This window comes from Octopus sinensis, linkage group LG8 (genome assembly GCF_006345805.1).
Source record: "Octopus sinensis linkage group LG8, ASM634580v1, whole genome shotgun sequence".
In the NCBI taxonomy this organism is placed as follows: Eukaryota; Metazoa; Mollusca; class Cephalopoda; order Octopoda; family Octopodidae; genus Octopus; species Octopus sinensis.
Window position 1 is genome coordinate 59,611,948 of NC_043004.1, and position 16,813 is coordinate 59,628,760.

Below are 16,813 nucleotides of genomic sequence, written 5' to 3' on the forward strand. Positions count from 1 at the left end.
AGCCGACACGAGAGTTTATCTCATGGCATCTACCGCAGTAAAGTTTGTTCAAACAGAACATCCATGTTTAAGGGGGAATAAATATTACTTCACGGTCTTAGTACTGCTACTGTCACTACTATATATATATCTTAACAAGCTCATTGGCAAATCACGACATCAATGTCTGTTCAAGCACTACTTTTCTATATATAGTTAGCGGATAGATGAGTATCTTCTATCTGTAGCGGACGAGCGTCCATTACGAATGAGATCAAAGAAGGTTGAAATAACGTGATTTGGTGGTCTCCGCGATTGAATTGGTGAGGATTTATCCCCACGCTTACGATACAAACAAGCGTGTATTCTGCATCAAAACCCAATATGAAGTTTCTCTCATGGTACGAGATAGTATCGAAAGGTTCCCAGGCTAGTGTTTAATAAAATGTACCTTATTTACCTAAGTTTTATTATCATCGCCTTCGAAATAGGCACCTTGAGCAGCGATAGACCGGTTCCAGTGTTCCTGTCACTTTTGGAATCCGACCTGGAAGTAATTTTCCATAAGCCAGTCGAGGAACTACTGCCATTCGTTCTGGATCTAGACAACGCTGTTATTTTTGGCAAGAAACTAACGAGTGAGGAACTTTGTCGTCTAATGTCCTCCATAAAAAGCTTCAAAACATCGAAAAAGAAATCTCGATTGGCGGTCTGGTCCCGGGGAGCGAATTCTCGATGTACAATACGACAATTCCAGGGATGAAGCTCGTGGTAGGTCTTCCAGACCACTCATCGCCTTTGAAGTGCCTGAGCCACTCGAAACAACGCGTACAACCCATTGCCTCGTTGTCGTAAGCTTGCCGAAGAATGCTCAATATCTGTAGCAGACTACCGAAGTTTAACGCAAAAGGGGTGTTACCACCTGTTGGCGGGCTACAGAACTAGTCCGGGAACATTTTGATACTACCTCATATCTAACGCAATAAATGTTGTTTCTAACAGAATGTCCACGGTTAAGTGAGAATAGATATTAACTGTCGGTATAAACCTTCTGTCTACCAATGTGTCCAATGGACATATTTCAGTTTTTCCAGTTGCTTTTTCCCACTGTTCATATTACTGGATTCTGATGATCTCGTGACTTGTTTTTCCTTGACTCTTTTATTTGTGAAATGGGAAATTTTCCGTATGTTTATAAAAGCTAGAAAATTTCACTTTATACATTAATTGCAGTATAGGTCCATTGGACACTCAAATTAAATTCAGACACTACTCCTGTCATTCTAAACACAGTATCAAAGCAGTATCAAATGTTATTTTCCTAGATATTTATCAGATACAAAATAGATAAAATTGTATTCAATTTATTTGCTGAAGTTTAGATAAAACAGGAAAAATTAAGAAAATATTCTTGTAAAATTGTATGGTATTACATCACTTTCAATCTGCTAGGTTACAGGGTGATTCAATATTTCTATATGATGACGCAAGCCTTACAATATATCGCACCGTCTTACAGGAGAGTATAACTATGTGAGAAAGCAATATCTGCCTTTAGTCTGCTATCAAGTTTCATATAGTTCAGTTGTGCTTTCCAATATGCCTAGACATGAAAAGTTGAGTGAAGACCATAAATCAAAAAGGCGATTAGAATTAAATGACGAATGGGAAGAAGATGGTAGTGATTGATTCTATTGCTCTGAAGATGATGGTGAAAGCGATTGTGTGCTGGACAGTTTAGGTCTCTGTCATCAGATGATGAAGATACACAAAAACAATTATCTGCAAGCTACCCAATATGAATGAGCAATATATTTCTAGAGACAGAGAAGAAATTTGGCATTCTTATCCTCTTACTGAAGCAGCAGTAAGAACTTCATCTTGCGATATTGTGCGCCAAGAATGTGGACCATCTTGCTTTAACAAAAGGTCTTGTGATAGCACTGCAACATGTTTTGCTATCTTTATGCGCCAGATTCTTCTTGAAGTAATTCATAAATGGACAAATATTGAAGATCAGATTGTTTACAAAGATAAATGGAAGGACATTGATCAATCTGAACTAAAGAAATTTATTGGACTGATTATTCTTATAGGTGTTTAGGGATCTAAACATGAAAATGCCACACAGTTATAGAGTCAAAAAGGTGGTCGCCCAGTATTGAACAAACTTATGGGCCGGGGAAAGTTTCAACAGATTTTAGAGGTATTGCGTTTTGATGATGCTAGTGCAAGAAGAAAAAAGAGAAGTGATGATAAATTGGAGCCCTTAAGAGAAGTATTTGAAATATGGAATCAGAATTAGCAAGATGGATATTTCCAAGTTCATGAATGACAGTTGATGAACAATTAGTTTCATTCAGAGGACGCTGCCCATTCTGGGTATATATTCCTTCAAAACCAGAGAAATATAGAATTAAATTTGGGCAATATGCGACAGTGAAACATCTTTCGCCTGGAAAATGCAAATCTACACTAGAAAAGACCCATAAAAGAGAGAGAGAGAGAGAAATCAAGGATCCAAAGTTGTTGAAGACCTAGTAAAAGAACTTGAAAATACTGGTCGCAATATAACTTGTGATAATTGTTTTAACATGTCTAGGATTGGCTAGAAAGCTGCTAAGCAAGAAAACTACTTCAGATGGAACAATTAAAAAGCACAAAGTTGAACTTCCAAGTGCTTTTAAAAATAGAAAAGAAAGAGAAACCAAGAGCACAATATTTGGATTTCAAAAGGATTCTATGATCCTATCTTATTGTCCCAAGAGAAATTTTGTAGTCACACTCATGAGTACAATGCACTCTCTGCCTTCAATTGATTCAAAAAGTGCTGAAAAGAAACCTGAAGTTAATACATGTTACAACAAAACATAAGGAGGTAAGGACATTCACTTGCAAAAGAATGACTCAAAGATGGCCTATGGTTATATTCTACAACATGATTTATATACGTGCAGTGAATACTTCCATTGTTGCTAAACAGCTTCACTTGCAAAATTTCAAGGATAAAAGAAGACAGTGCCTGATTTAGTTAGGAAAGGAACTAAACAAGAAAATGACAATCACTTTTCTAGTTCCGTTAACATTTCTCAAACAAACAAGTAAAGATGATCTTCAACCTCATTTGAGATTCCTCAACCAAAGAAAAAAGATGTTCTTTGTGTGACTCCCCACCAAAAAAAAAAAAAAGATAGGAAAACACGTACTACATGTAAGATTTGTAATATCAAGGTTTACCAAGAACATTCCAATGTTGTCTGCATTCACTGCTAAAGAGCTGTAATTCTGTATTTTTGTAATTTTTAAAATTTATGATATATTCTGTATTCTGTAGTTTTGTATTAAAATTTGTGAGGAGCAGTAAATCTTCATTCACCTGATAGCATATATAATGTAGCAAAGAAATACTGGTAGTTTGAACAAAATTTAATTAAAAGACAAATATTGGGTTCTTTGGATCTGATCTCAAGAAAATTCAGCAAACGCCAGAACGTAAGCGAGCAAGACAAATTTGTCGCTTACGTTCTGGCGTTTGCTGAATTTTCTTGAGAACAATCTTTTCTTAGTGGTGAGACCATATGGGGTCTACATCTAGCATGATGGGTGTCCACATAGTGGTCATCCCTCTGATATATATATATATATGTAATATAACTTTTCTGAATCTTCAGATTTTTCAAAATGCTAGGCGACTGGTTTTAAATTGATATTAATCAAATTAATATTCAATTTTTCACCCTTTTTATTTAAATATATATATATATATATATACTGCATTATGCTTTTGATTTCGACTGGTACTTGAGAGCTGCCTTGTAAATAGCAAAATAATTCCATAGACAAGTTATGTCAACATTCTGAGAAACTATCAATCATGTCCACAACGTACTCTTTGATTATATCTAGTAAACTAGTTCAGTCTATTCTATCAAGACATCCACAGTAGATGATAGAGGGTAATACCTACACAAAATACAAAATAAATACGAATATAACTTACCGAATGTTGCAATGTTATATCTGTATTGACAGAACGAAAGTCTGTCTTGCGAAGTAAACTGACTTGACGTAGCATCGTTGCCACGATCGCTATTACAGTTATTCCATCTAAAAGTCAAAATATTTATCATAATGTAGTTTCTGTAGCTGAGTGCTCATAAGATATTAATAAATATTTATAAATAGGCTTATACTGCTGCTCAGGTAAATTCACTCTGGTGATCTCTGTAACTAGTGTGATTGTCTAAGTGGTTATAATACTGCATCTACCTTCACAGGTTCGCCCTGAAGCCATGCTTTCAGACGCTGCTAAATATACTGAAAGAAACCACCAACAGAATATCTAGTGAGAATGAGCGCGTCTAGGTTGTGAAGATCATTACTTCAGTTTTTGGTTTCGACTGTTCTCATATTCATGGAGAGGAGGCGCAATGGCCACGTGGTTAGGGCAGCGGACTTGCGGTCATAGGATCACGGTTTCGATTCCCAGACCGGGCGTTGTTAGTGTTTATTGAGCGAAAACACCTAAAGCTCCACGAGGCTCCATCAGGGGATGGTGGTGATCCCTGCTGTACTCTTTCACCACAGCTTTCTCTCACTCTTACTCCCTGTTTCTGTTGTACCTGTATTTTAAAGGGCCGGCCTTGTCACTCTCTGTGTCACGCTGAATATCCCCAAGAACTACGTTAAGGCTACACGTGTCTGTGGAGTGCTCAGCCACTTACACGTTAATTTCACGAGCAGGCTGTTCCATTCATGGAGAAGTAAGAAGCAAAGCAAATATATGCATGCCCATATATTCTCTTCCATCGAAATAAAAATAAAATAGCTGAGAATATTTTGGCTCTTTGCTAAATTTTTAACAGTAACAATGAAATAGTTTAGAACAATGAAAAAACAAACATGGAAATAGCTTATTTCTCGCACATACGTGGTCTAAGCAAAAATGATCCAGACTGTTGCCGCAGTAATGAAGCTAAAGCACAGAAAGTAAAGCTGCTTAGCAAAGATTGACCGTGAATACTGCTGTGTATGCGTATTAAGTTTTGACGTTCTAGCTCACTTCCGCTGTTTACAACAGTGCTTGGAAGGATGGTGTGTAACCTGTGATCGCCTCATTGACTATTACAGTGTAATTTGAGCAGAGAATCAGCACCAAATTTTGCTAAAAGCTTGGCGATACCTACTCAGACATCTACGCAAAGTTTTCAAAAAGCTTTCTTTGTTCTCCACACAATCAATAATATATTCTGCAACTGAAAGCCGACTGTCGTTTTGGCCAGCCGACAGCTGTTTTGGGGCAAATTCGACAGACACGCGTCTCATACCCAAAACATCAAATATAATGGACTTAACTGAACCGTAACTAATCTGTACATCCTCCGATAACTCATGGATGGTGATTCAACGATTTCCCCTCAAAGCTTCACGCACTTCTGAGATGTTTTTCTCAATTCTGCTGGTTGCGGGTCTCTCAGAACGTTGGTCAATATCGACATTTTTCGGCCATCTTAGAAACGTCCGAACCAATCGTACACTTGTGTGCGCCTCAAACACTCCTCTCCATACACTTTCTGCAACTTTGTTTTGGCCGCTGAACATTTATCGCCATGACATTTTCATGGACAATGCGACGATCACACGCTACACTTCTTTCTTCCAAGAACTGCTGTAAACAGCGGAAGTGAACTAGAACATCAATATTTAGTGTGCATGCGCAGTGGAGTTCAAGGTTAATCTTTTCCAAGCAGCGTTAATCTGCGTACTTTAGCTTCGTTACTATGGTAATAGTCTGGATAATTATTCATCAGACCTCGTGTAATTTATCGTATACCTGTAACTTAAACATACACACATTCATATAAAAGATGTGCGTGTGCGTTGTGCACATTAAGTATGTATATACATGTATGTACATATGCATTCGTACACCCGCGTACATAGAAAAATACACATACATACATGCATACATACATACATACATACATACATACATACATACATACATACATACATACATACATACATATATGTATATATTTGTCAACCTATATACGTACTTATGCTGGTCAGAAAGGTAAATAAAAGAACATAAAAGAGAATCTACATAAGTGAATATTGAATGAAAACATAACAAAAAGAGAGAAAAAAAACACCATCCATTAATGATTAATTATTTCCCTGTCATCAAATGATTAGGTTTATGAGGTATCAGAAACTATGAATAATATACCTATATAAACATGTGTCATGTCATATCGTAGTCACACTAATACAACACACACACACACACACACACATGCACACACACACACACGCATATATATATATAAATATATAAAGGCGGCAAGCTGGCAGAAACGTTAGCACGCCGGGCGAAATGCGTAACTGTATTTCGTCTGCCGTTACGTTCTGAGTTCAAATTCCGCCGAGGTCGACTTTGCCTTTCATCCTTTCGGGGTCGATAAATTAAGTACCAGTTACGCACTGGGGTCGATGTAATTGACTTAATCCCTTTGTCTGTCCTTGTTTGTCCTCTCTGTGTTTAGCCCCTTGTGGGTAGTAAAGAAATATATATATATATATATATATATACATATATATATATAATATATATATATATTATATATATATATATAATATATATATATATATATATATAGAAATATATATAACAATGAGGGTCTTTGCAGCAGGTTGCTAGACCACATACCGAAAGTATTAGAAATAGCAGCCAGAAGTCTGCCATCTCCTTTTACTACAAAAATGTCTCTTTTTGTAGTAAAAGGAGATGGCAGTCCTCTGGCTACTATTGGTCCTTTTCCATACCGAAATACTACTTGGTAAAATTTGTTGATTTTATTAAATAATTATATTTCATCCTTTATCTGTATATATATATATATATATGCATATATATATATACATATGTGTTTAGCCCCTTGTGGGTAGTAAAGAAATATATATATATATATATATATAATATATATATATATTTTAACATACCGGACTTCTTGATAAAAATATTAATTATTAATTGATTAATTAATTTTACCCCATATTATTATAGACAGACAGATGGATAGGTAGATAGCTAGATAGATAGGTAGATAGATAGATAGATTGATAGATACATACATACATATATACATACATACACACGTACGTAGATATGTTTTCAAACCAAGTAGTGTTCTTTTCAAGCACTTTTGTTTATTTCCCTTTTCCAATGTCGCTCTTAGGCGTCATATATGTGTGAGGTATGCATAAGGAACTCAAAAATACTACAAATAAATTCGGTGGAGTAATAAAATAAAAGAGTAGATAAGAAAATGTTTGCTATTATTTGTTTACTATTGCATCAGTTTCATCAGCAGTTAGGAGTTACAAGATTGTACCTGTTGTAGAAAACCTGCACCGTATCTCCTATCACAAATTCTTCACAGAGAGAATCAAATCAGAAATAGAGGGGAGACAAATATATGAAGTAATATACATGAGGGCTTGAGATAACATTCGTATTCTTTATTTAAAAAAAAAATCTAAATTATATTTTCCGAGCCTGCACTTAGCACGTTATTATTTATAGTTTTATAACTGTTTTGATATTCAGTTTTTCTGTGCCAGAGGGTCAAACGAAATTTCGTGAAATTGCACTTCCCTTTCTGGCCAATAACTGAGGATTTGGTGTCCATCTGTGTCTGCTTTCTGTTTCTTTGTGCATTTATTATATGCATCTCAACCTATTATTTAATGAAACGCCAAGTGGTTATATATATATATTCATTTATTCTTTTATTATTTTACTTGTTTCTGTCATTTTGACTGCGGCCATACACATACATATACATACATACACATATACATCCATCCATCCATCCATACATACATACATACACACATATATATACATATGTTTATATATTTCTCTTTCTCTTTTACTTGTTTCAGTCATTTGACTGCGGCCATGCTGGAGCACCGCCTTTAATCGAGCAACTCGACCCCGGGACTTATTCTTTTTTGTAAGCCCAGTACTTATTCTATCAGTCTCTTTTACCGAACCGCTAAGTGACGGGGACATAAACACACCAGCATCGGTTGTCAAGCAATGCTAGGGGGACAAACACAGACACACATATATATACATATATACGACGGGCTTCTTTCAGTTTCCGTCTACCAAATCTTTGGTCAGCCCGAGGCTATAGTAGAAGACACTTGCCCAAGGTGCCACGTAGTGGGACTGAACCCGGAACCATGTGGTTGATAAACAAGCTACTTACCACACAACCACTCCTGCACCTATACATATGTGTATATGAACAAGCAGAATGGGAATGCATATGGTAGCATTTGATATTTTGTATTAGAACTTCGCTGTTCGTAGAGATATTCAGTGTAAGAGAGAAGTGAATAGCAATGTAACTAGAAAATAAAATAACATAACAATAACAAATACGCTATTAGACGCAGAAGCAGATTTTGTAACGAATATTATTTACCACATTTAGATTAACTTAGATATGTTGTTTATAAGGTCTTATATTGCTGTAAGCCTTTTCGTTCGTGCATAAAACACAGGCTAAAAACCATCGAAACTGTATTATCATTTGACAAAATTTTGTCAGTATATAGAAGGCGAGTATTACTGTATAAGGTTATTTTACCGTATCACGGATCATCGGTGGCAGTAGGCTAAGCCGAAGTTACGTGATGTGGTAATGGCATCCCGTGGTGTACTTGCGGTATTTCGTCAATCTATAATAGAATTTCGATGATTTTCAGCATTGTTCGTCTGTACGAAAAGACATTTTCTCTGGCATTTACTGCTGTCCATGTAGGGCCGTCTGAATAGCATTGTAGGCTTCCAAGCAAATCAATCCACAGTGCTCTATAGCATTTATTTATTGAGAGTAAGCCACCTCACGCATAGATCATAATTGAGACCACACATAATTGATCCCCTTGACCAACCACTCAGTGGGCCCACTCAGCAAGACGGGTACTGAGTCTATGACATTATTAACAACAGATTTAATTTAAGTTAGATGAGTTAATCAATAATAACAAATATATCGAAAAGTTACAGGCGCTATATTTAGCTAAACTTGACATCTCGGTTTGATCACCGATTCACAAACTCCTTAGAGAGCAAGAGAGGAAGAGAGAGAGAGAGAGGAGAGAGAGAGAGAGAAAGAGAGAGAGAAATAGGAAGAAAGAAAGAAAGAAAAAGAGAGAGGAATAGGCAGAAAGAAAGAAAGAAAAAGTGAGAGAAACTTGTCAATTTTGTTAGTGTAGCTATTCCCTGTGTTTTAAAGTCGTGCGACCATATTTGTGAGAATACAGGAAGAAAACGTGCGACGCAGTTAACGTTAAAACAATATAAGCGGCCAGTCGGGAAAAAAATTCAACTTAAGTTAATCCTAACCATTAATGATCAAATGTCTAGAACTGAATGCATTTTATAACAAATATTAAGAACGGAGTATCTTTGTTAGCACGCACCACAAAGTTTCCTCGTTTCTCACATATACAACCAAAACACTGAGAGTTTTGGAACGTATCACACATCACCAAATTCTACATCTTTTCAAATTTAGTAACTAATTAACATACAAAACGTGGACTCATTTTTATGGGCAAAACATTAACACTAGTTGATGCTGTGCATACACACATAATCCTTATACCATGCATAAAAATTCAACTGCCAAATGAGGAGACTGATATTTCAACGCTGCAGTTCCTAAGGCGATGCTCACTTCACATCATATTATTCCGAGGAATTACACAAGAATCGCTCTAAAGATCTTCAATAGAATGTTCGCTGCGTACAGCTATTCTTTTAGGCCAAGGGATAGCAAACGCGCATTACTTTGGTACGTTGTATCCAAAGACTTGATAACGAAAAGAAAATGTTGCTCATGTAGCGTGAAGCATCCTTAACAAGATTCCACATTTTTTGCTTTTAGCATGGAAGTGCAGAATTTGTGTCTCTATGAATTAGCATAAATTAAAGAGGCACGTTTTATCATTTAAATGTATTTAGATTTCATACTGCTCTAATCAACGGGTTCAGTATTATCTATTTTCAAGTTATTAGGTAATAGCACCGTGTCATAATTTACGCTGAATCTTTAATTAAATTCCAGTGGAATATTTCTCATGAAAGCAAATGTATCAACGCATATCTATTGCATCTGATATGCCCCATAAAACCAATGTTAAATCCGTTTGCTTCTTCGGCACATGACTCGACAACATTTGAAATATCAGATACGTTTGCACGTTGGTGAGACTTTGAGTAAGGCAAATTTAAGTTACAAAATGTTAACGCAAGTACACGCGTTTACAACCAGACACACACACACACACACAAGTACACACGTGTGAAAACACACAAACGCTCACACACACCGAGTTCGTGTGCGCTAGCACATGCGTGTGTTTGCATACGAATGCATTTATATTTTGCCCAAAACAAATAGGCTTATCTAATAAATGATCGCCAGCCATTCTCCTCAGCAACATACAAAAGATAGGCTTGCTTCGCTGAGGAGGGTCAAACTAATATATACAAGCCATAGTTTCATATCAGTAGTTGTTGGAACATCCGGCGTATTCTGCCCCAAGAATGCTTACACTTCGCCATCAAAATGAGACGAAAATCTTTCAGCTAAGGACACAACACAAACTAAGCTGAACAGCTGATGCAATAGATATCGTTAGCCTTTCTTATCGACATCAGGAAGTGCAAATACGTCAAATAATTCACGAGAAAATGCAGAATTTATCTATTTCTCTGAAATTAATGGAATTTAATTATTTCATTGAATTAAGAAGAAAAGGAAAGAAATCATATAAGCGTATAGAAAGGAAACAAAAATTTAGACGTGTCTGTAAATCTTTCTTACTGATGGCATTTCTTTCTTAAATATATTTTGTAGGGTCTTCTTGGTCCAACAATTTGGGGGCGAAATATTTTCAAATCTAAATATATTTCATTGCGAAAGTGAATTTGATACATATTACCGTATTTGTCACATTGTGATAAAAATCAATATAAAATTAAATTTCAGTGTTATGAAACAAAGAACATTTGCAGAGTTGTTTGGCCTAGGGTAAGGCCTAGCAGCATTTGTTCTGGCTAATGGAAATTCTGAACTCATCGATGTCATCTTTGCCTTCTCCCTCTTTGCCATCACCGCATCTGAAGCAATGCAGTGATAGTCAAAGAGTGACGTTGATGCCGTTGACTAACAAAACATTGCAAACTGATTCACTTTGTGCCTAATTCAGAAATTATTGCATTGGGTGAATTATTTGACTCAATACAATATTATTTAAGCAGGGAGCTTGCAGAATTGTCAGCACGACCGGCGATATGCTTAGCCGTGTTTCGCCCAGGGTCGACTTTGCCTTGCATCCTTTCAGGATCGATAAATTAAGTAGCAGTGAAACACTAGGATCGTGTAACCGACTGGTTCCCTCCCCATCAAATTTCTGACCTGCCTTCATTAGAAAGGATTATTATTATTCCTTCGTAACACAGTGTAGGTAAAACTGCGCCGGAATCTTTAGTCATCTGTCAAGTCACAAGGACCTCAGACAGATAATATTTTCCTTAAGATGTGCGCTGTATCCAATAAGGCTGCTTTTTGCAAGACATCAGTTCTGCACGGGATTTCCAGTTGCCATAAGAAGTCTTGAAGTTTCAACGGTATTGAGCCCAACGCTCCAACCACTACAATTTCCCCTAGTTCGTCCGTAATGTTTTAAGAAAGTAGCTATATTTGGTTGCTATTTCGAGCACATCGAGCGACCACATATGGGACCACTCCCTTTTCTCATTGCTTACTCGTGCTTACTCATCAGTTCTCCAACTCTGATAAATATCGGCGCCACATCACCAAAATACATTATTATTCATTTTTGCCCTCCCACTCTTAAACATTAAAAGCAAAAATATCATTTGCGTCCATATAAGCTTCTTTTGTTGGCCATGGGTTTGAGCAAATTGAGAAAAAAATGCTTTTAAACCATCTTAGCTTTATTAAACCTTTTTTCCAATATTTACAGTCCCCCACCCCATGAGTCGGAGTATGGGGGCTGGTAGTCCTTCATCACGGGAAACTCTGCGGTACTGGGCATATACGTCTCGTAAATTTCCATTAATTTTTTTACAGTGCAATCAATAAAATCCATTCAACAATGAATGAGGAACCTCTCCCCTCTGATATAATTGAAACCTTTCATGCGTGACGAAGTAGAAGTCTACTGGAAGCTTCTATGTTATCAACAACATTTATAAGTCAATTTCAGTAATATCATACATTTATAACGACTTTCACAATGAATTATGAGTCAGATATTTAATATATTCAAACAATAAATTTCAAGTAGTTTAGTTAACCGTCTATAGATGAAGGAGTTGCAAATACACTGCAATATAGCTGCAGTAAGGAATCGAAAATACGTAACAGATACATTATCTGTCCAAAATATCCTAATTGCCCAAAATATCAAAAGTAAATGCTCAACACCAATTCCTATTTTCAAAATAGGGAGGAGGTTATTTTAGACTGGCGCCAATACTTGAAACTTGTAAACTGAGAGAATTATAAGCACTGAAGGAACATATTTGTGTATGAAAATGAAATGATGCGATGAGGCTTCAGTCTACCATTTAAGAACAGGAGCAAAACACTCTCCAACAAATTCCCCAGTTTTCGTTTACAAATTTACCTCACATTGATTTGCTCGACACGATTGATAATCACTTAGAGGAATCGAAATTAAAGTCACTAGTTGGCGTAGAAGACTTTTTATCTACGCATATTTCTTTCTCAAAATGCCTCAAAATGATTTCTACTTAAATATTTCATACAGCACATTTTTCCAATAAAGAGAAATTATATATAATCTTGGTAATTATTTTTACAAAAAATATTTGTATTACTTAAACACTGCTCAACTACAGCTGAAGATGCTTATGATGAAAGACGTTCCTACGGTGACTGTCCCGTCCTTTTAATAGTAACACACACAGTGACCCTTCAGATTTTGCGCTTTCAGTTCGGTCAATAAAGATAGTATCGGTCAATAAAGATAGTATCTGTTCCATATTGAGGCTAGTGTTTATTTATCTTTATCATATTTCCCATGCAATAAATCCAATGTGGCAAGATTTGGAGAATTTAAAAATCCCCTAGAAACTTCTGATTGTGCCTCCTCCACATCTCCAGTACACAGCGTTGGACTACAGAATGGACAGAAAGACCTTCACTACCAAACTTGTATTTTCCTTCTTTAAGACCTTAATATGTGATTGTCAAAGATTTAGATACTATTTGGAGAGATCATCGAGGGTTTTAAGTATTGGCTCTTAAACCTACCGTTGTGCTATTGCTGTTTAGCACCTTCACGATTTCAATATTTGTTTTCAAATCCTTCAGTTTAAAAACTGCACCACCTGGCTGAATAGATAATGTATATATATCATTAATCATCTTAAATTTATTGAATAGATTACATTCTATTCTCGTTTCAATAGAACCTGTAGCAAAGCGCCAGGCGTCGAAACTGGCGAGTGAATGTTTTACTAACGTAGGCTTTGCCTTTCCTGGCTGCTTCAGATTCTCATATAGTTGCTGAGTAGACACATTTCCGGACTTCAGTTGTTGACCTTGAAAGTCATTCAGGAGATAACGATCATATATTTAAGTATAGATGTATTTGATTGCACTTAAAATAGATGTGGATGACGAGTTTAATGATACAATACACTATCGAGTCATGGAATTGAACATACAATCGCATGAAGATAAGCCAAATACTGCTAGCTTCTAAGCAACATGTATTCATATAGCGTTTGGCTGGCTAAGAAAAACATTATTTAGAATTCATTCGTATGGAAAAAAGACCTATTACCAAGCTGTAATTTTTGTTTTGGATTCACTATTTAAAAGTAACACAAGTATGATAACCAGCGTATACAAAAATGTTATAGGAAATAAAACGTTTCTATATACGCACATCTTTTCATGTCTTAGTGAGTGTGTGTGACTGATAGGTCAATGAAATGAGTGTATTTATGACATGGTACAATGGTAATTGCATACAGTTTCGACAAATTATTTGGTGTAACTATTCCATTTACCGAAAATACTGTGCTTTGCTGTAGAACACAACGGTTTGCAACCAGCCAGGCGATTTACAAATATGCAACATTGACTTGGTTTGAATAGGAGTTGTAATTTAAAACCGCTTCCACAGAAATATGTCATCATCATCATCGTCATCATCAGTATTATTATAATTAGTAGTAGGAGTAATAGAAGCAGAGCTGGCGATTAAGTTAAAAGCATTGCAAATTCTCCATTGCTTGACTGAAAATATTCATATTCTTCTTCATTCGCCTGAAGATATTTGGCAAATTTCATCGAGATTAATTCCACTATGTCTTCTCTGCTTATAGTTTAATCTAATTTATATTACTCTGATAAAACGCAGTTTATATATATATATATATATATATATATTATATATATAATATATATATATATATTATATATATATATATATACATATATATATATAATATATATATATACATATATATATATATATATATATATATATATATACATATATATATATATATATATTATATATATATATATTATATATATATATATATATATATATATATATATATATATATATACATATATATACTTCTAGCTTATGATATCTTGGTTTGATATTTTATTTTGAGCTTCTGTTAAAAGATAATCTAGCGATACTGAAATGCTGAATTAATTAGTCGTACTGTTCTCTCTCTCTCTCTCTCTCTCTCTCTCTCTCTCTCTCTCTCTCTCTCTCTCTATCTCTCTCTCAAACACACACAAACACAGCAAAAAAGACAAAACATAAACCTACATCTTCAAACACTCATAAGTGTAGACGAGGATCTTTTTTTAAAATTGAAAATAATAAATATAAATATAAGTACTAAATACATAATTTCCAAATATCTTCTACGGACGTCATACTGATTGTGGAATTGGTTTCCTGATCAATGATTTTTTTCAATCGTAGCTTTTTTTAATTTAATACCCTTAAACCAGTACTTATCACACGTTACTCCATAATGTCTACCTAGATTTGTCATGGATGTTTTTCGAAAATATATATCAAGGCGTTACAATATCCATACCTACGTTTTGAGCCTTTTGCAAAACGTGTCATGTGCCATTTTGTTATAGAAAAAATGTGTGAACAGCAGCAAAAACAAAAGAACCAACACCACCACTACTACTACTACAATAACAATAAAAACAACAACAGTAATAATAATAATAATAATAATAATAATAATAATAATAATAATAATAATAATAATAATAATAATAATAATAATAATAACAAGAAAGCTTTAAACACGATAAGTAAAATAAGGTGAGCAATATTACACTGCACATTTTATTAAAAATTTTCACTTTAAATCGGTTTATCTATTTCTTAAACTTTACCATAGGAAGCGCAATGTAAACTTTATTTTCGTTTCATGTTACGTGTATCACTTATATTGTGGTTGATATTAAATATACCACGTAGTCAAAAAGGGAGGTAAATATTTTGAACTACTGTGTTAACCATGAACTTGAGAACTACCATCTTTCCTAAGATACATAAAGATAGAGCAAAATGTTCGCAATACAAATAGCAATAACTAAAGATATAGAAAAAAAGCACGGTATAATCTGTCACATTTAAAGCACATTTTAATTAATCACAGTTTCGTTATCTTCTGTTTCTAACTGATACAGTGATCCATAAATAAGTAGAATTCGAGAAGCTTTGGCAACACAGTCGTTAAACTGCAGTAATAGAATATACGGATACAAAATGGTTGTTGGTTGCTGTTGACAAGAAGAAAATAGTAAACTAGAAATGTTAACAAGTTCACAAGGAAAATAGAGAAAATGTGTGAACAGCAGCAAAAACAAAAGAACCACCAACACCACCACTACTACTACTACTACAATAACAATAACAACAACAACAGTAATAATAATAATGATAATAATAATAATAATAATAATACTAACAATAATAATAATAATAATAATAATAATAATAATAATAATAATAATAATAATAACATGGAAGCTTTAAACACGTAGGGCATATGTACTATTCTATTCACACATTACCGATAAAGTTATGTACAAAATGTCTTGTTGAAAATTCGTCTTATCAGAAACAAGTTTCAACGGACGCAAATAGTCGTACGACTGCGTCATATAGATTATTATCGACCAGTCGGCTTCCAGTATAGTGGTCAAGCAACTTCTATACTCAGCAAGTATTAATTTATGATGAACAGAGCAAATGTAGGAGAAATTACAATACATACAAATGTATATTATTGGTTCCTACGTATGTTTCACCATTGTAGTGGTTTTAAATTTTGTATTAGATGTTCTAAATGTAATTGGATGCATAACCACTACGGACCGTCAGGGAAGACATTATTGCATTATGTTACAGACAACTAAAGCTACACATTAGCGTTTAACATGATTTCTCCTACAAATAAACACACACGCACTTTCTGTCTTGCTCTCTCTCTCTCTCTCTCTCTCTCTCACGCATAAACACACACAGAGACACACGCACACACACATAACACGCATACAGACACACATACATATATAATTTAAAACAAAACTTTAAATAACTATCTGATGTCCTCATCATCTTCAACTTCGAATATTGCTCTTCAATCTGATGAAAAAATTTATGACCATCTATGGCTGTATTATCAAAT